Consider the following 22079-nt stretch of genomic DNA (forward strand, 5'->3'; position numbering starts at 1 on the left):
TTGAACTGTCTTAAAAACAAAATCCTGAATATGTTTGATGAAATTTTCAGTCAGGACCTCTTCAGAATGACCTTGACTATGTCATGTGAATTATGAATTTAGTTTACTGTGCAGTTGTTGTAGTTGTAGTTGTTGTTGTAGAAAATTAAAGAGAAAATCTGTTTGTTTACATTTTTGATGTCATCCTGTTCAGTATGATCCTGACTATGTAAAATCTAAAGCAATTCTTCTGTCTCACTCCAAACTAAATTGAAAAGTTGGCAGCCCTGGATTCTCTCAGTTCATTGTTTTGGTTCACTGTTCTGTGTTTCAATGTCCCAGCAGCTCTCACCAAATAAAACTGTGATTGTGTATTTCCTCCCAAAGTCCCAAGAGCTGAAAGAAACAAGTCACTGATAAAACTGTAAACTTTTAGGGAGGCTAAAAAGACATGTCATTTTCTGTGGAGTTGGAGAACCAAACAAACACTAATGCTGACTGTTGAACTAGAATTTGACACCTGGCAGGAATGGGAGACTTTTGTCCTGACAGCAGGTTAACCAGACCTTGGGCATCTGGGAAACACAAGTGGAACTGATGACATTATAGGCTAGAATGTGGAATGAAAGAATAGTTCAACATTTTGGGACATATGCTTGTTTTATTTCTTGCCGAGGAGAAGATTGATACTGCTCTTGCTGTCTGTCCATGATACAGTTAGCTTAGCTTAGCATAAAGCATAGCATATCCTGGGTTTGTCCACAGCTAACAAAAACCACCAACGCTAACCCCAGATTCACTTGCGCTATGGAACAAGCTTTGTCTGCTTGGCGTTGAGTCTCACCATATTTGTGGGGGTTTTGCGCTGTGTCCGTAATTTTTGTAGCTTCCTCTTGGACACGTGCTGCCTACAGTCTGGCACCTGGTCACTACCATTTTATACAGCCCCAACCTCACCTGTGTGCTGTGCCCAGGAATGTCAAGAGCACAGCAATACAAGGGGAGATAAGAAAATACAGGCAGAGGGCCAGGTCGCTGCAGTTAAATACACAACCACACACTTCTGCTGGGTCCTAAGCAATGACTGAGCGGGGTTACTTCCGTATAAGTCTGTACATTGCATACATCCTGCATAGTATACCGTCAATAGCTCTTAGTGCTACCAGACGACACATGCTGCCTTTAAAAGGGGTCAAGTTTACTGTTTTCACAAGAGGAATCCATATAAACACGCCCTCTTGTGGTATTCACCTTGGAACCTTGGAAATGGAACTTTTCTGAAAGCTAAGAGTTAACGAGTTGTGATGTGTCTGCTGACATTTTCAGAAATGGTGCCGGTCGTATAGTTTTTCTTCTTAATTTTATAATAAATCTAAGAAAAGTGTTGGTATTCTTTTTCCTCTGTCACTCTGCCTTTGCATTTCCTGCATTTTGTTACCCGCTTGCTAGCTTGCTAAATTGTTAGCCTCGTTGGCTTCTAGGCACTGACAATCGCCATTGCCTAGCAGCAGTTCTCTTGTGACTTAACCACTTAAATGCCAAGCAAATCATGTGACTTCCCATGTTGTAACCACGAGTTTACAAGTTCCATTTGAAGGCAGCAGTAAACAATCTGGCAAAAGCATGTGTCTGCTCTCTATACACCGAGAGGCTAATTAGTAAATGAGGGGCAGCTGTGCAGGCAAGTGGCTTATAACAAGGGCATTAAAAAAAGATCAACAAGGGTGACGAGACTAAGAACATCAAGTGCGCACGCACATGCACTATCCAGATGTGTCTTGGTCTCACCATGGACCATTTTACCCTTTAAATGAGGTGTGGGACATTCACCCGTCCCCCTGCCTTCTATTAGGGATTCCTCTATCAGTGAAAAGTCACAAGACGGGCAGCTTTCACCGTACTGTGGTGCTGGGATGTACATGTAAACCTTAACGTATCACTTTTTTTGGATTGTTATCAACCTGAGCTCATGTTAGCTTGTGGCATTTTCTGCTTTATTTTTAATGTTTGAAAAAGCATGCTTTTGTGTAACAGTGATTTTTGGATGTAAGCAGCAAGAGAACTTGATTTTGGTAGAAACCTGTGCTGGTGAACAGGGACAGGAAGCTTTATACCAGAACCAAAGAAAACTAGAATGGTAAAAGACAAGATGAGGGATACAGGGTGCAATAATCCCAAAGTATTCGATAAAGAACATTTTCGTATCGATAGGAAGATGCTTCTGTTAGTCCAGATCTAGTCACATACAAAAGATAATAAAATCACACACAGTGCAGTAAAGAATAAGGAATGTCTGCTTTCCCCCCATGAACTGGAATAGAGAAGATAAGATATAAAAAACATTGCTATCTGTATCATCTGAAGTAGAATATACTGTAAGTGCAATCCATGTTGCAGTACCTTAACAGTATTCTGCATTAAACAAAAAATAATGGGATCAGGCCACCTGATAGATGACCTTCCTTTAAAGTGAGCAATAATTGTACTTGTTTCATGCATGTGTGACCTACAAATGTATAAAATCGAAACCTATGGGGACAAAAAAGGAGCAGAAAGGGAGAGGAGGAAGAAGACAGCCAACTGTAGTTTCTTAAGCCAGCCGTCTCTTGTCATTAAATGTCGCCCAGAGGGACTGGAAGGACGTGTGACAGAGACTGAAAGAGTATGGCTGTTTCCTCCAGAGAGCTGAAAGACGGACTCAGCATGAAATACATCATGTAAGACATTTGTGCAAACACGTAAGACACACCAGCCTGAAAAATTCAGACAGTGTGTGTTTGCACTCCTGTTTCTTTATATTTTTGTGCATTTGCATATGTGTAATGTATATGTATGTATATGTATATGCAGTTGTAACGTGCATGTGTGAATATGATGATTACCTGAAACCACAGTGCACTTTACAGGCAGAAACCACCGTATTCCCATGTCAAATCTGCACAGAGACCAGAATCAGGCCAAACCTGGGATGAGCTGATGGCTTATTAATGCACAGGGACCTGGTATGTACCCGACGCATTCAGATTGTGCATTTAGCTTTTTGCCCCATTACGGGCAGTATTAAGCCGAAGGGTGCAGGGCCCATTTCCAAAGAGCCGGCCTGTAATGAGAGATCAGAGGCGAGGTTTTATCATAGGCAATAAAACATGAGAGCTGCGTGTCTGTTAATAAGACCCCGAGAGGATTGGAGAGGGGGGTGAAAAGCGTGGGATTCTAGGATCAAAGACATGTCTGCCTGGAGAGGAGAGGAGAGGAGAGGAGAGGAGAGGAGAGGAGAGGAGAAGAGAGGATGGACAAAAAGGAGATGAATGAATTGATGCTGGATACAAAAAGAAAAAAGGAGAAAAATCTCCCCAAAAAATGATAGACTGTGAAAGAGAACCATCTTTTTCGACTCGTCTCTCCATTAATGTGTTTTATCCTTTCGATCAGCTTCTCTTGTCTGTTACAGCAGCGTAGTGGTCAGCTTAATAAATGTGCTGTCTCTGTTTCCAGTATTGTCTGTTCTTATTGTTGGTCTTGCATGGTCCATTTATGTTTCTTTCTTATACTCAAAAAGCCACAAATGTGACCTCAATTGAAATTATGATTTTGCATGCTGTTCTAAGGGTGCCTTTAACACCTTGCATTAAAGTGTGGCTGCTTGTATCTGGACCGTGTCTAAATACGACAAATTGGATTACGTTCACATCTGACATGAAAAAAAGATTTATCAGCAATATGGAAAAGATTTCTAACCCTTGTCACAAAGCAAAGTGTTGCATGTGTCTTTCAAACCGACTCTCATTTGTTACGCTGTATCATGAAAATTTTACACAGTATACTGGATGTTACAATTAAATAAATTGTATAACATAAAACACTAAAGACCTTAAAATTCAGTGCAACACCACCACTGCAGCCACATAAATGACCAGACTACAACTCTTTAATACAGTGTAAACAAAAACTGAGCATTGTTTTGTTGGACTGTATTATGTTGTAAAGGTGTAGTGATATTTTTAAATTGTAGAATATTTCATACATATATTTTATTTAAGCAAAAGTAGTAATACCATAATGTAAAAGTTAAAGCCTTGAATTCAAATGGTCTATAAGTATAGGCAGTAAAATGCAGGCCTATTAAAAGTAGGAGTACTCTTTATTCAGCGTTATTATCTCCATATTGTATTATAAGTACTTATGGTATGTATAAACATGGAAGCAGCATTTTATGTTGCAGCAGGTTTGGGGGGAGATCACCTAATTTGTTGACAGGTAGATAACCCCTTAGATCAGATACATAGTTTGCATTGTATTTCATAAACTCAGGTTTTGTGTATGATAACTTGATCTGCAAAGCAAGGAGGGTACACCCACATGTAGTGGGGTAGAAGTATAAAGTACAAGTACCTCAGAAGTGTACAGTATTTGAGTAAATGTAGTACTTTCCATCTCTAACTGACAGAATATATCAAATAAAATATTTGATATGTAATAATGTTATGCTTGCTTCATATCAACATTTAGATAGTGATTTATCTCATTTTTTAAACATATCCATGGCTGTGTTTTCTCCCTTATCAAATACTACATGGAAACATAGGTCCCAAAATAGATGCCGTGCCAATAAGTGAAAGTCCAGTCTAAAGTACTTTTTCATCTCTCCACAGGGAGGTCAGAAATGTAAACATGACTGTGGAGCAGCTGCACTTGATGTGACAGGAGCCTTTCCAATTTATTTTGATTGGCCGTGCTTTATGCAGGCTTCGGGTATATTTCCCATGGGCAACTATGCATTCTCGCTAAGACTGGGAAATTCAAAATGTGCGCCTACAAGCAGAAACTAGAAATGAATGCAAAAGTATCATCAGGGCGGACATGTCTATTAGGTTTCAGCCACTGCAAGTTTTTTGTGAAACAACACTGATATCTTTGTTTTTGGCTGCTGTTATTTAAAATCATATTTTTACAGCAATAAGGCCTCTGAGTTCAGTATGACATTAAAAATTCACAAATGTAAACCACCTCACACTGACTAATTAATGCGTACTCTATAAATACATAGTGTATTTGTACTGTACATAGTGTCATGAAGGCATATCCAAGGCAACCAGATAATTCTAGTCGACTTCAACCAGAGTGTCAATTAATGCTTTTCTTAACGGCTGATAGATTTTTAGTGCTTGTTTTAAAATGGAGGGCAATTAGCCCAGTGAGCACTTAATACAGGATCTTACAAATTCGTCAGCAGAAGCTCAGTCAGACTGTAACATGGGTTAATGAGTCAGACTGGATTTATAATTGACTGAAAACCTCACGGTATACGTCGTGTGGAGGTGTGCACTCAGCATGATCCCCATCTGCAGCCTCACGGCCACCCTGCTGTACGTATATGTATAATTAATTGACAGTAAAAACTGTGGTTTCCATGACAACCCTAATCACCTGTAAGATTAACACATTTCCATGGTTTATGATTTCTCAACAGAGTCTCTGATCAAATACCAAACCAGTCCTGATCAGATATAAATTATTCACTCCCGTAAAGGAGCTCGCAGATTCAGAATGAAAAATGAAAAATATATATTTTGTGAGAAAACCTAACCATGAAGGTGCAGGGTGGCCACATGATTAAAGAGTCCTGTTTCCAGAAGATGACATGAGAGCATTAAATGCATCTTCTCTGGAATAAAGAGAATTAAAGATATACTTTACAGGATTTTGCTGACTCATGCAGAAGTAATCCCTCTCAATCATCACTTATGACCTACTAGAAGTGTATTTATCTACAGAGACTCTGCCCTCTGTCTGTCTTTTCTTATTTCCTTCCTATTTCCTGTGCTCAGGACATTTATGAGCATGTAACCCCACTGCACACATTGAGGGTGGGGCTTTATAAATAGGTAGCAAACAGGTGCCAGACCATAAGAAGCAGATCTTCAAAAGACTAAGCAATGAAAATAACACAAATGTAGTAAGGTGAATTCCAAAATAAGAGCGATCCAAGGCTTGGCTTTTACTTTCACTTTTACAGGAGAGTGTGCAATCAAACAGTAACAATCCTGCATCATATACCTTTAAATAAAGCAATATTTTACTTATATTGACCATGAAACACACAAACATGCAAATTTGGGTATGAAGTAGAAGATTAAAATCATCAGTCGGAGACCCTTCTGTCAACTTAGATACGTTTGTTTGCCAGTCAGTTTGCAATGTATTTCTGGGGACGTAGATTTTGCTGCAGAGTGAGCACTCCTCACTGTCAGGCTGCTCTTTAGTGTAGGTAGCTGAAGGACAGGCTTCACCCTGTAAGGCTCCAAGATAACATCATCCATGCTATAGGTGTAAATACAGCATCATACAGCACCTTTGGTAAGGAGCAATGTACTTAAACATGTACATGTTTCAGGAGGTCCTTTAAATTAGAACATTGTGATGGGACACACACCCATCTTGAATTAGCCTGTGTATGCGCATCCATGCTTAGAGGGTCAAGATGTCACAAATAGTCTCCACTAACCTCCATACTGATAGCAGAGCACAGAGTAAGGATAGTTCCCTGCAGATAAATTAGGATATTTAGTCCATTTTAGATATTTAGACCAGAATGTGCACTATTAACTGAAAAAAAAGCTATGAATCAGCCAAGAAGTTATGATCTCTTGCTTTTTCGACATGCACCTCCAGTCAGCAGGAATTTGAAATTCATTAACAGGGCTGACTCCTCTGCCCACGTCGAGCTGGAAGGCAGACTCTGTGTTCTTCTCACTCCCTATCCTGTGTGTCCTTAATGAAGCAGGATTGATAGCACGCCAGCGGAAACACGGCTCACCTCATCAGCGACCAGCCAGGGGAGGGTCGCTCTCCAATAAATAGTGCAGTAAACACACAATTAAGGGCCCACATATCACCGCTCCGTTATTACATCCTTCCAATTAAGCATCAGGGCAACCTCCTCATTTGTATCGCTTTACGTCTGTAATCAGTAATTTAGTAATGATGTGCTGAGTCTCAGCTACAGACTCAATAACCAGTGAGAGGGTGAGAGTGGGTGTTGGCGATGGTGGAGCATCTGTCTGCTTTGTGTGCTATAAAATTTGTAAGGTGAAGAGTTTAGGCCGTTGCTCTGATGAGCCAACCTTCTAGAAAAAAAGTGTCTATATGGAAAAAAATGAATAAGAAAACATGTATTTTTGCTCTACGTATCTAAAGCCTTTACATTAAACAGCCATGAGCTAATAATACATTTAACCACTCTGCTATATAGGCCAACAAAGGCAAGCAGAGACAGCGCGCTAATCTACTTTAATATTGATAATTTTTCGAGCTCCAGGCCATTTTTCATCAAGCCAAACTTGAGAGGCCTTGGGCTGAGGGCGGTGTCAGAATCAAAGGTGCGCCTGCGTGAGTGAGTGTGCATTTATGATCTGTTTTTAGCTCCAAAGACAAGTGCATCATTACTAAAACAAGCTTCCACTACCACCTGAAGTTCCCATCGATGGATGTGGACGCACCAAACAGCAGCTGCTGTCAGTGCTCCGTGTGGCTTCTGATTGGTAATGTTTGGCTGCCATCTAGTGTGGGAGGTTTGCAACTGGATGGCTGGTGCTTAAGCTTGGAGGCAAGCATGCAGGATTTTTGGAGCAGCACAAAGACTTTGGTCTGGCATAAAATTGGTTCTATAAGCACAATTGTCATTATGGTAGTTTTTGAAATATTTTTACAACAGCCTCATTTTACTATAGTACAGAAAGTTGTTGTAAAGGACACCTCTAATGGACCAAATTGTTACTGATGCTGATGGATACCTTTACTGTTTGGATCCATTTGTGGCCCTCATCTGTTCCCAAGAGAATTTCCGGTAGCTAATGCTTCCTATCAGGGTGCTAGAATCATCCAAGGCTTGAAAAACATTACACTCTGCCCACTTTAATCTCCTGATCCCAACCCCACTGAGTACCTTTGGGACGAACTCCGTCCCAGCATCCAAAGGAGCACCCACCCATACACCTCAAGCAACTGCACTAATAAATGCATGATCAGCTTTAACACTGGGACACCACAGTTTTCCAAGCAAGTAAAGTTTCTCTTCACCAACGCTGACGGCATTTAATAGTTGGAGATTTAGAAGTTTTTGTGAGACAGCAGGAGGCTTTTATTATTCTCCGTAGAGATTTGAATTTTCCTCCCAGAGTGATATCATGGGCCATGAATATGACTTATGGAAAATAATGCCACTCTGTAGAGGGCCCCTTTGGGCACAGTGTGCAAAGTTTGAGACGGATATTTAGTTTGTCTTCTACCTTGCTCTCGCCAAATTGCTGTAATGTTTCCACTGCCTGTGTTGGCTCCATTCATCATGTACAGTAGCTGCTGTATTGCTGTCACAAGTTTTATTGACTGTAAAATCGTGCTTCAGTAGATCTACCTTTGTAGACATGGGTAAACAAGAAAGGTGCAAGGGTTTCCCTGTTTGTATTTAAGTATTAAACATTTTTATCATTTTTTTTAGAAGGCTACGAAAGTCAACTTTTGATTGACTTCTTTGTGATGTTATTATAGTTCTGTTTTAGTTTTTTTTCTTTCTGTTTCTGTTTTAAGTTCTGAGAAGTAAAAAGAAAGTAAATAAATGTTCCCTAATGTTCTTCAAATGGACTAAATAAGCTTAATATTCCTTCCCATATTTCAGTTTCACCTGCCTTCATTTGAATAATACCAACATCTGCTCCCATTATTAGCTGTTAAAATGATTTCATTTTTTTAAGTACTTCTTAAACACTGATAAATTCTGACAAAGTGAGCGCCTTCATTTCACAAAACAACAACATGCATTTTTAATTTGGTATCATTATTATTATATTTTCAGATCAGGGAGATCTACATCAGTGGCCATCTGTTTCTTTTTGCTGGAGTACATGAGTTAAGATCTCATTTTTGGTGGAAGACCCTGGGGGCATGTTCACAATATGCCTGCTGCAAAATACAAGTGTTCTTACCACAATAAAAACATAATTTAATAGGCTAATTTTGTCATCATTCATCCACTTGGTAGCAGACAGGGCTCACGGGAATACAGCCAAACATAAAGCTAACTGTCATCAGGTACATGGATGAATAATCTGTGAATGGGAAACATCAGTAAAGTGCCAGAATGAGAGCACCCGTTCACAATTAACTAAGCAGATGAAAACCACTGAGATGTATGTGAATTCATGAATAATACATCGGGGCCATCCCTGCCAAATAACATGTCTTTGCCAAATAACACGTCTTGAATCTTGCTAATTATGAGTCCATGATGGAAGTTAAGTTAAAGCTATCTTGTTAATTCAGTTAAATCAAATACTTATTTTGCTGGGGTGAGTGTGTCAGAGGGAATTGCCCTGATTTGTCCCTCCAAAATACAAATGTTTATGTATGATGGCTGTCTGTACTGTTCTCCACTATGTCCCTTTACTACATCTGGTCCCTCCTGAGGGGCAGAGAAGCTGTCCAGAGTGTTCACAACCTGCTTAGCAGCATTATTGGGGGACCTCGACGGGATGGAAGTGACCTTTCAGGTGCTGCTCGACACAGGTGCAGGTTTCCAGATAAACAACATGCTGGTAGACATACAAAGGATTTGGTAGAAGAGGACTGTAAGCTGCAAGTCATTGATATTCTCGTGCGCTTGCTCATTTTGCAGCCACCATCCCAGGTAAGTTTTTAAAAAATGATGTATGATTTACTTCTTTGAAGTGGAGGAGTGTTGTGTTGTCATGAATGCCAATCTCTTTGAGGTGAAAATGCAGGTCATCTGTAAAAAGTAAAAGTTTTTCTGTTTGTGATGTCTGTGCAAAAGGATACTTTTTCAGAGTTGTTTCACAGATCAAAGACTCAACACCATATCTAGCAGTAAAAATATGTCATAATTTATATAAAATCATTACAAACAGTCATAGGCAACAGTGCAACGGAGTAACAAAATTGGCTTTGTATTAGACATCTGCCCTGTTATTTGAATATAATAATATGTCAATAAATAACCATAATGTAACCTAGAAAAAACACTTCCCACAACAAGACATGCAGAGCAGAGAGATGAGTATATTGGCGAGGATTTGGAGTCCAACATCAATATACTGTATTTTCTATGATGACCAATAAGAGCAAACCTGCTACAACAGCCCAAGAGTTTTCCATTAGAAGAAACCATAGACAACTCATCTTCACTTCCTCCAACTGTACAAAGGTTAAGCCAAAATATACTGGATATAGGCACTGTTGTCTTGTGCTGGTAACATAATTTGAAACCAGAGTCTGCACAGTAGCAACTGGGAAGTGGAGCCGTGGTATCAAGGTCCCGCCCATACACCCATCCCACCCAATCACAAGCACTGATTGTGAGCACACTGATTGACACACAGCTGTCATTAGTGACATTGCATCATTTTTTTTATAGCATTAAGTAACTAATTAAAATCAAATTTATCAGGAAAATGAAAAGTTGAACATACATCACAGTGATAAGAACGTTTTGGACCCTTGTAGTGTGTTTGGCCCTGTTGGCCACTGTAATTTTCCCATATTCATTCATCTTCTAACCGCTTCATCCTCTTGAGGGTCGCGGGGGGGCTGGAGCCTATCCCAGCTGACATTGGGCGAGAGGCAGGGTACACCCTGGACAGGTCGCCAGACTATAGCAGGGCTGACACATAGAGACAAACAACCATTCACGCTCACATTCACACCTACGGACAATTTAGAGTTACCAATTAACCTGCATGTTTTTGGACTGTGGGAGGAAGCCGGAGTGCCCGGAGAGAACCCACGCTGACACAGGGAGAACATGCAAACTCCGCACAGAAGGGCTCCCACACCGGGATCGAACCGGCAACCCTCTTGCTGTGAGGCGACAGTGCTAACCACCACACCACCGTGCCGCCCTAATTTTCCCATATATTGAAAAAAATTAAATAAAGGGAAACTTGAGTTAATAATTTAGTTTTTGTACATTTGTTCATAGGGTCCTTTATACCTGTGTTAGGCATGGGCACGTCTTTTATTTTTTCCTGTGCCAGTTCATAAGCTTGTGCCATTCAGTGTTGTTTCAGAGTCAAGTTGGAATGGGTGCATGCCCTACTCTCAAGGGCGTCAGGCTGGTCTTGGGTAATGATGTGGCGGGGAGACATGTCTGGGCTGATGAGCCAGCATACCCGATAGCTGGTCTGTTACCACTGGGTTGTAATGGCCAGATAAAGATGAAAAATGGAATCCTCAAGTGGTCAGTGGGTGTGTTGTGATGCGCACCATAATTAGGCTATGTGCCACTAACAGTGCAGTTTCCTCAGTGCATGTAAAAGTACACTCCCTGCATGTGAAAGTGTGGGCCATTGACCAGTATCTGCTGCCAACGTCGAAGAAAGAGCTAAGGAAATTTCTGGCTTTGGCTGGTTATTACCGAGGTTCCTGTTGAAAATTTGCAACTGTTGTTGTGCCGTTGACTGAGTTTCTGAAGGGTAAAGTACATGTCTGGTCTCCTGTTTGCCAAAAAGCTTTTGAACACGTAAAGGCAGTCCTCTGTGATGCTCCTGTCCTGACTTCTTCAGGTAAATCTTTTAAACTGCAGGCCAGTGCCAGTCACATGGGTGCAGTATGAGTTTGGTAGTGACAGACCTGTCAGTTTCTCTTTAAAATTTTAACAAAACACCAACTAAAGAATTCAGTAATAGTTTAGTTTCTGATGTGCTGTCCTGAGCCCCATGCCAGTGGTGAGTGTTGTTGTTCCATGTAAATCTTTCTCATCTTAATGGCTCCGTCTCTCTCTTAAATAGTTTCAAGGTACCAGTTGCTGAGATGAGGTGTGAGACCACAAGGTGGAGGAAAGAACTGTGAGCAAGGGTTGACGTGTCTTTGTATTTTGAGCTATCTGTCATGTATTCCTATATAAAACACTAAGAGTAAGTAGTTTAAATGTTATATAAAACTTTAATGCTGATTAGCTGATTAGAACTGGAGGCAGCTGGCTACTGTCTCCAGGTTCCTTTAAAACCCACCCCTGGTCTTCTTTGGTAGATTCTTCTCAACACGTCATGGTATTTTGGAAGTTCTTTTGCTTTGCTGTATAGTTCCTTTTTGCATTATTCTAGTTAATCTGGCAGTATTAGTAATATTAGTTTTGTTAGCTTCAAAATTGTTACTTTTGTTAAATAAAATTTCTTTCTTATCGTTTAATTCCTGCATGTGCTTCCTTCATTTGTGATGGTCTCAGAGCCAAGCTAATATACTGTGTTGTGCTGCCCAAGACCAGGAAGAAAGCAGACCCTGTCTACGCCAGACGATATAGCAGTAGATGCTCACCAGTGAGGAATGTTGCGCTATTGTACTGAGAAAACAACATGTAATGTACACTCACTGGCCACTTTATTAGGTACACCTTGCTTGTACCAGCTTGGACCCCTTTTGCCTTCAGAACTGCTTTAATTCTTCAGGGCACTGATTCAACAATATATTTTTTGAAACGTTCTTTAGAGATTTTGGTCCATATTGATATGATAGCATCACAAAGTTGCTGCAGATTTGTCGGCTGCACATCCATGATGTGAATCTCCTGTTCCACCACATCCCAAAGGTGCTCTATTGGATTGAGATCTGGTGACTGTGGAGGCCATTGGAGTACAGTGAACTTATTGTCACGTTCAAGAAACCAGTTTGAGATGATCTGAGCTTTGTGACATGGTGTGTTATCCTGCTGGAAGTAGCCATCAGAAGATGGGTACACTGTGGTCATAAAGGGATGGACACGGTCAGCAACAATACTCAGGTAGGCTGTGGTGTTTAAACCATGTTCAGTTGGTACTAAGGGGCCCAAAGTGTGCCAAGAAAATATCCCCCACACCATTACACCACCAGCAGCCTGAACCGCTGATACAAGGCAGGATGGATCCATGCTTTCATGTTGTTTACACCAAATCCTGACCCTACCATCTGAATGTGGCAGCAGAAACTGAGACTCATCAGACCAGGCAACGTTTTTCCAATCTTCTATTGTCCAGTTTTGGTGAGCCTGTGTGAACTGTAGCCTCAGTTTCCTGTTGTTAGCTGACAGGAGTGGCACCTGGTGTGGTCTTCTGCTGCTGTAGCCCATCTGCTTCAAGGTTTGACGTGTTGTTGGTTCAGAGATGGTCTTCTGCAGACCTTGGTTTTAATGAGTGGTTATTTGAGTTACTGTTACCTTTCTATCATCTTGAACCAGTCTCTTCTGACATCTGGCATCAACAGATTTAGATTTGAGATGATGATGATAATGGTGGTACATCTTTACTGATAACTGTATTTAAAAGCAAAAAATGGACAAATAAAGGGACGTATCCTCTGTAAAGTTAGAGTATATTTCAGTTCAAAATAACTTACCAGCACATGCTGTCTAATGTCAAATGGTATGCCCCCCAAAAAACACTACTTGCAGAGGTTCAGAATTTTGTTTTTGTCACCCATCCCATAAAATGCTCTGATGATTAAATGCAGTCTTTACCTCTCAGCGTTTCAGCCATTAAAAGGGACACTGAGTTTTGTTCCACACAGAACAACTTATTCCTGCTGCAGGCCGGTTTTATGATCCGTAGAGTGTATGGATTCTCAGATGACCCAGGGTTGAGTATATCTTGTGGTTTTAATCTGTGAAATAAGATGACACTTTAATGGGCTCAAAAGAGGCGCACTCATACAGTAAAGAAATTATGTTATTGTGTTGTTTGTGAAATCCCATTAACTTGTATCACCACCACTGGGATGTGCAACAACATGGGCAGATGTTTGTTGATGATTCCCTCTGAAATGTCTGACATTAAAATAGACAGGAAAGTTTTATTCCACAGGACTACGAGCTGGAAAGTGAGTTTTAAAAGTTCAAACCCATCAACCTCACTGCAGATATATTATCATCGTTCTACGCTACATGACACTAAATTTCTTATTTAATGCCCTAATTAATATTGACTCACTTAATTATATTCTGTGCTTTTTGTGAATGTAAATGAATCCACAATAATTAAATGTTGTAGTGTTTTGCTTGTTCATTGCACTGATTTGCCTGTAAAATTCTGTTTACTCTTAATTATGTAAGTCAAATTATTTTAACACACAGTCACCATCAGCAGATTTTGTTTTCTTGTTAATTTATACACTTAATCTATTTAGCTTCTTCAGACATAGCATGATAAAGTCATAGACATTAACTTTTAGTGACATTGCACATAAGAAATACATACATCTATTTTTAAGGAAGTTGAATTTCCAATACCTCATCATTTTAGTCATTCTTTGACAGTGTTAGGACTTCATTTTTGTGCGTGAGGAACTTAATTGTACGTTTCCCTTTCTAACAGAGTGAGTGGGCAGCTCAGTCACAAGAAGCAAATGTTGGCATTATACATTTCTGCAAACCACAGATTTGTTACATCTACAGTTTTCATATGTATCATATAAATGTTTTTAAAGTGATGCAATTCTGATTACATGTAGCCTAGATGAGTTGACTTGTCATCAGGGGGTGGAGAGGATGGTGAGACACCTAGAACAGACAGCTGGTAGGCTGCAGACCACTGTTCGAGACCAACAAACAACAAAAGTGGTCGTTCTGTACTTAGACAAAAGTGGCATTTCCAGCTGTGACTGTGGCACCAAAACCAGGTTTGTTTGTTTGTTTGTTTGTTTTTTTTACATATTTTCATTGGTTTTTAACAACATGAACTGTCATACAGCACTGCAAAGGAAAAACAGCCAAATAAAAACACATGGGTGGGTGGGGGAACCCTTCTGTGTTTCTGTGAGTTTGCATGTTCTCCTCATGTCAGCGTGGGTTTTCTCTGGTTACTCCAGCTTCCTCCCACAGTCCAAAGACATGCAGGTTAACTGGTGACTCTAAATTGTCTGTAGGTGTAAATGTGAGCATGAATGGTTGTCTGTCTTTGTGTGTCAGCCCTGTGATAGTCTGGTGACCTGTCCAGGGTGTACCCTGCCTCTCACCCAGTGTCAGCTGTGATAGGCTCCAGCCCCCACCATGACCCTCAAGAGGATAAACGGTTACAGAAAATGAATAAAAACACATACCCATACATGAGTACACACATACGTATACAGATACCTGTACCTACATATAGGAACTTTGTAGGAACAGGCAGCTGCACAAGATGAAGACCTTACCAGGGCCATTCCTATTATGATCAACTACAAAAAGATGTAGAACAAAAAGTAAGTGTTGCTTACTTCACGTGGAGTTATCAATAATATCCCACAAATAGATTCCAGATTCTCATAAATTTATCAGAAGAGCCAATAAATGTGAATCTTAGTTTCTCAGGTTTGAGATGTTGCATCACCTCCCTTAACCATTAAGTCCAATATGGTGGTTGAGGGCTCTTCCAGAGGAGAGGGATTAACGTTCGTGCTAATAAAGTGACAAATATTTTGAGTTCAGATCCTGAAAGATTCTTATTTTCCTCTGCTGCTATGCCTAAAATAGCTGTCAAAGGATCACGGTGAATTTTCATTTTGAAAATACCTGAGTCTGCACTTGTCACAAGTGGATTCAACATCTGGGAACATTTTAGAAAGTCTGACTTTTGAGAAATGAAGGCGATGCAGCATTAAATTGAATGACATCATGCCGGGCCAAAACCAAGTATTTTAAGCCAAAAGATGATCTTATCCTAATCATAAGCAAGTGGTTTCCCTGCCAAAACATAACCACACGTTTACCACAGTGCTGTTGAAATGTTACGTTTCAAAGTATCCCCTACATAATAATGTGCAAATGTTACATGTTTTGCAGATATGTACAATGCCAACATTTATTCTGGCAGTTGGGTTGGAGTGGGAGGAACAGCATTATCTCCACCACTTAAGGTTTTAGCTTGACTTCGAAATTATTGTAAACCTACCTCTTTACCATAGAAGACTAAGTTTTTATCATGGGGTTTAAAAGTTTATAAATCTTAACAACTCATTTGACCAATAACCGATTCCAATATCAACGTGTCCACTTTTTCACTACTTAATTCTAGTGATCATGAAGTCTCTTCTGTAGTTGAATTAAACCATGCGGTGTCTTATAAAGTAAACAAACATTGGCTGTGCACAAAAGAGTTGTCAAACTCAGTAAGTTGTTAATTTTCAATAAACTGCAACAGTGGTAAGAGTTTGTTTTTTTGGTCCATTGCTTTAAATAGTTTACAAAGTGGTTGTTTTGTTGTTTTACAGGTTTGTGACCAGGGGTTGGCACAATAAGACAAATGTGATAATATCACAGAATAAGGGATAATATTGGCATGTCATCGGTATTGCTTGATATTGGCTTTAAAATGAACTATCAGACTCAGCCAGCATGCTTTTTCTTATTTTGCCCAATGAATGAATATTACATACATTGACAAGCATTATATTCATGTCTCCATCTGCTGGTGGGCCATCACAATAAGAGTAGCATGCGTAATATGATGTTAACTCCCCCACAACTAAAACAATTTATTCCAACTGTTTGTGGGGAACTAAGACAAACAAGATCATCAACAAGGGGAAACTGTTATTTTAAACACTGCTCAACAAAACGTGCTCCAACTGTTCATTCAATTACAGCAACAAAACAGTGGAATGCACGACCTACGCAATTTAAAACTAATGTTGAAAAATAGTTGAAACACACAGTCGCATTGTCAATAAGGTCTGATAATGCCTCCCTTAACGTTTATGCACTGATCTGTCCTGCACATGTATGTATTTATCAATGTTACATGAGATTGTCATTTTTATATTGTTATATGTGAAATATATCCACACTGGGGACAACAGATGGAAATTAGCACTGTGCTGTATCTGGTGCAAAATGCCCTGTTTGAAATAAACTGATAAATGAATGCAATGAATGAAATTGGTAGGTTGATGGGATGTGGCAGTAAGGGGTTTTTAATGTCTTTTGTGCACGGTTTACAGTGATATTAAAAGATTATTAATGTGAAAAGACCCTTTCAGTTTATTCAGAATCCATTTAATGATCCCTGACTGATTACCTTACATTACTCACTTTAAAAATTAAGGCACTCATTTTACTTTTTTTTGTAAATTAAAATAAATTAATTTATAGAAAGCTAATTAATGTCACTATAAGGCATTAAAGGATAAGGTTGCAGAAATGCTATGCCTTTCCTACTGTCAACAAATCCCTTAAAAAGAACAAGTCCAATGATGATTTATCCTGCTAACAAGTGTTGTCTCTGCATAGCTGAAGCCTGATACACAGTATCTTATTTCACTGTGTCACAAAGCTCTATTGTTGTCCAAATGTAATCAAAAAGACATCACTGAGCCACGCAACTGCACTGTGTGACATGTTGTTTCATTACAATAGACACTGGAGCTGTAGTTTATTTAGTCAGTTTTACATTCACCATCCTGGTACCTTAAAATACCTCTTAGTCTAGTTCATCTGCAGCTGAAAACAGTCCCAGACAAACACACAATTGTCAACTCAACATTTGCTAAAAACCATAGTGGCCAGGTGTTACTGGGAGATAAGAGGCAGATCATGTAATTTAAACATTCAAGTCCAGCCAGGTATCTTTGTTGCATGTCATTCCACATTCCCTTTCAACTGTCTACCAAAATCTATATCATGAAGGCAGAGCATGGCCAAAGATACAAAATATTTGGCTTTTTTTTAAACATTAAACTGCATATTAGCGACTCTTTCTTTAAATGTATGAATGCAATATGAATGGTCTTAAGACAAACTAGCATTACAGACAAACTAGCCTTTTTCTTTAAGTTAGGCAGGTTGCATGCATAATGGTGTCATGAATCTTAAAGTCACAACTCAGTTACACTTTCGAGGTTAAGGTCACAATTCGATTTTCAATGTAAACTTTTTTCTCAGCCCTGAATCCCAGATCAGTTGATTTTGATGATCGAAATTGAAAGCTCATGTCAATCAATTTTTGATTTACAGTTGAATTTGTGACACCCTAGCTTGATATCACCAAACTATTTCGCATTTGTGAATTTGTCTGGAACCTTTCTAGTTCATCTTCGATTTTCAAAGGCCATCATCTAATTTAGAGCCACAACACATAAGACAGCGAAGAAATGCAAACAGACTACAGCACACAAGATGAATTGTGATGAAGTGGCATTAATATCCGTGAACGACTGTTCCTGTTTTTGCCTGTAGAATTTGAAAACAGGAAGTTCCACATCAGCTGCAGCCATCTTGGCTGTTTTCAAAAATATCTCATTGGCGCCCCTCTTTACTCTGCTTTGTTTATGCTCCCCATCATGTCCCTGGCGCAAGGGCGTGAGCCAAAAATGACACAAAGGTCAAGTCTGACAAGTTGTCAGTCATTATCTGAAACATCCTCTGTATTAAATAAACGGTTGAGATTGGCCCAAGATCGGCTGAAATTCAGTTTGAACAGGAAGGCAGACCAGACTCAATATAAAAGCGATGATGATGAGCCATATAAAATATGAGCTCGCAGATTCATCTGGCTCCCAGACTAGTGACACACTTAATGCTAGGGGAAATTGTGTTCTCACTCAATTTACTAATTTAAAAAAATTCCAACCAGCAGCCTTTCAGTGATTAACTCGGTTGTAAACTCAAATTAGAGCCACACACAACCACACACTGTCATGGCTGTCCATGTATTTGCTTAGCTTTTTCTTCAATCATTTTTGTTTACTCAATCCTGCTCTGTTTTACCCCTTTTCTCTTGCCACAACATTTCTGCCAAAGGAATTCGGCATGGCTGCTAATTTCTGATTCTGCCTGGAACAACACAATATCAAAGAGCTGTTGTCGCCAAGATGTCAGCACTACAGGGAAACCATCTCACTGGGAGAAAATAATTCGGGACTTTTTTTTTAAGCAGCAAGCTAAAGATTTGTGAGGAAGGAAATTAAGTTGAGAGAAGATAGATGTGCATGCTTGTAAAAGTGTTTCAAATTGAAGTGCATGTATTGACATTCTTCAAAGCTTCATTTCCAAGGTGTGTGTCATGGTGGAAGAGCAGCAGTAGGGGATGTATCTGCCCCGGCAACTGATAAGAAATGACTTTCTAGTGACTCCTTGCATGCTGACCAGTAGAGCTGCAGAGTTATAAGATGTTACTGAGAACACACAAACATATGCACTCATAGCAAACCACACATGCGTGCCTTTGCCGACTGGAGCATCTCTGCTGTGAGATTACATCTCCCTCTGATCTGTGAAAAAAGTGCCGCCCCCTCCCACGGGCCAGACGATAAACAAAAATCACAAGATGCTGCACTGTCATACAACAACAAACAGGGAAACGTCTGAGAGACCAAACAAGCATCTAGAAATTATTCATGAGCTCTGTTTTAGATCAGGGATTTTTCTTCTCTTGTAATCAGTCATTGTTGAAGTGATTATTGAGGGAGGATGGCAGGGATGGATGCTGCAGAGGGGTGAGGGCAGAAAAAAAAAATAAAAGACTGGAAGACTGGACAGAGCTTAGAGGAGGTATAGAGAGATGATGATAAGAGGAAAAAGAGAGAAAAAGATGACAGAGTTCAGTGAGAGTGTGTAGGCTGTTAATGAATGTAATCTGCATTTAGATGATATCAGGCTATGTGGTCATCCCTGCTGTGAATTTACTAGCGCTGATTACACACAATAGTGTGTCTTATACACAGTTATGTGTATGTATGAATTTGTTTTTCTCACCTTGTTTTACCCCTTTACTATTTTTCTATAATACTATTATGTTTTTTGGGTTTTTACTTTTGCTTCATTTATTAGCTTTTATCATCTTGTGAAACAATTTGTGATGAAAATTGCTATGTATATACATTTATTATTAGTATTATTATTTGGAGAGATTATTCAGAGCAGTTCTTCAAGCAGAGCTGAGCAGTGATGCAGAATTAAAATGCTTAACAACCCATGATTTGATACAAAAACACATTATAAACATGCAAATCACAAGCTCCAACCTTAAAGCAGTGTGTTGGATTTATGGGGATTTATTGGTAGATATAATACAATAAAATAAGTATGTTTTCTTTAGTGTATAATCACCTGAAAATAAGAATCATTGTGTTTTCATTACCTAATGAGCCATTTATATCTACATAGGGAGAAGGTTCTTGTCTACTGAGAACACCATCATACAATGCCATGTTTTTTAAAGTAGCACAGAACAGATAAATAAATACTAGCTCAAGGTAGGCCCATTTGTGTTATTGTCTGCCACTGTACTGCTCAGCCCATTCGTGACAAAAGTGTGAGAAAAACACTGATTTTGTTAATGTGAAACTGCTTTTTCAGTGTGTTTTTACCAGTCTAAATCAGGTCTTTTTGGGAAGAGGGGACCTTTGCGGGTAATTCATCTCCTGGTAAAAACCTCCTGAAGAATGAACACTGAAGGAATGCTAACCTGGAGAAGTTTTAACTTATTGCAATCTGCTATCCTCACCACTAGATGTCACTAAGTCACCCTAAATCTTACATACTGGACCTTTAAAGGGATAGTTCGACATTTTGGTAAATTCGCCTATTGCCGTATTCCTTGTAGTCATATGAGTAGGTACATTACCTTTAATTGTCAGTACATTGCTGTTCTGAGATCGGTGGGACAGAGCTGCCTGCTGCTCAGGGCACAAAATGGAGGTGAACGGTACGGCTCCCTCTCTCCCTCAAAACTAATCAAATACACCATCAAATGACTCCAAAACGCTCTAGTGGACAACACATGGCTTGCGCATTCCCCACGCTATGAAATAATAATGTATAATTAAGTAACATTACGACACATGAAGCAAATACTAAACATACGCTGTTTGAAATCACTCCGCCCAGCAAGTACTGTATGTCTGGAATGTAGTTCTGGCTCTGCATTTGGCTTCAAAACAACTTTGTCTCATAATATTACATTATTATTTCATAGTGTGGTGAATATGTAAGCTACAAGTTGTCCACAAGAGCGTTTTGGAGTCATTTGATGGTGTATTTGATTAGTTTTGAGGGAGAGAGGGGGCCGTACCGTTCACCTCCATTTTGTGCCCTGAGCAGCAGGCAGCTCTGCCCCACCAATCTCAGAACAACAGGCACTGATAATTAAAGGTAATGTACCTACCCATATGACTATAGGGATTACGGTAATAAGCGAATTTGCCAAAATATCGAACTATCCCTTTAACAGACATACCTCACCCAAACATGCCTCAGAGTGCATCACAGCCTAGCTCAAACATTTTCCAAAGCAAATTGACTTAACTAAAGCAAGACTGTTGCTGTAGCGAAATCTGATTATTCCCGCTAAAATGCCACAACATAACTCACAACCTTGAGTTTAACCCCTAATGCCAACTCTAATAGTTTTCGGCAACAGACTTTCATACTCTCAGTAACTTAGCCTATGTTAATATGCAACTGTAGCGGCTAACACCACTGGACTTATCTGGAGCTGCAGGCGACGTATCTCAGTGCATAAGCTCCCGAGGACTGTGTCCTTCTATTCAATCAAGCATCTGCATGTGAGGTCCCTCTGAAGACATGCAAGTACTTACATTACATGGTGCATCTGGAGCCTGAGGGTGTGGTCCACTGAGAGTCACATGCGATTCCCCAATCCAAGCAATGACTGTGGCGGGGCTCCAGTCGCAAGGCTAATGTTTTATATCATGAACCCAAAACTTGCCTTTCTTCTGATTCTGATCTGGATGTATCCTTCGATTTTGTTGGTTGAAATTCCTTTTACACTAAGGTTAACCCACTTTCTATTAGCCAAAGCTATAGCTGCGGAAATTCTTTGGTGCGTTTAACCAAGGCTGCAACCACCAGGGCTGACAAGTGCCAAAACCTGCAGTTCATTGACTGACCACTTGGGGCTGGCTCCAAAACAGCGCAAATCCCTCAACCCTTGACCTTGTGGGTCATGTGTATCCTCTCAGGTATGTGCGAAATTTGATGGTTGACGTTTTTTCTTCAAGGCTACTAAATCAACAATTGAATTTTGCCAACAAACCGTTTAATGTGTATAATGTCAATGTCACACATTTTTTCTTTCTTATTGAAATTATTATTTATTCAAATTATCATATTTAACATTTTATTTAAA

This window comes from Epinephelus lanceolatus, chromosome 2, assembly GCF_041903045.1.
Source record: "Epinephelus lanceolatus isolate andai-2023 chromosome 2, ASM4190304v1, whole genome shotgun sequence".
NCBI classification, from domain to species: Eukaryota; Metazoa; Chordata; class Actinopteri; order Perciformes; family Serranidae; genus Epinephelus; species Epinephelus lanceolatus.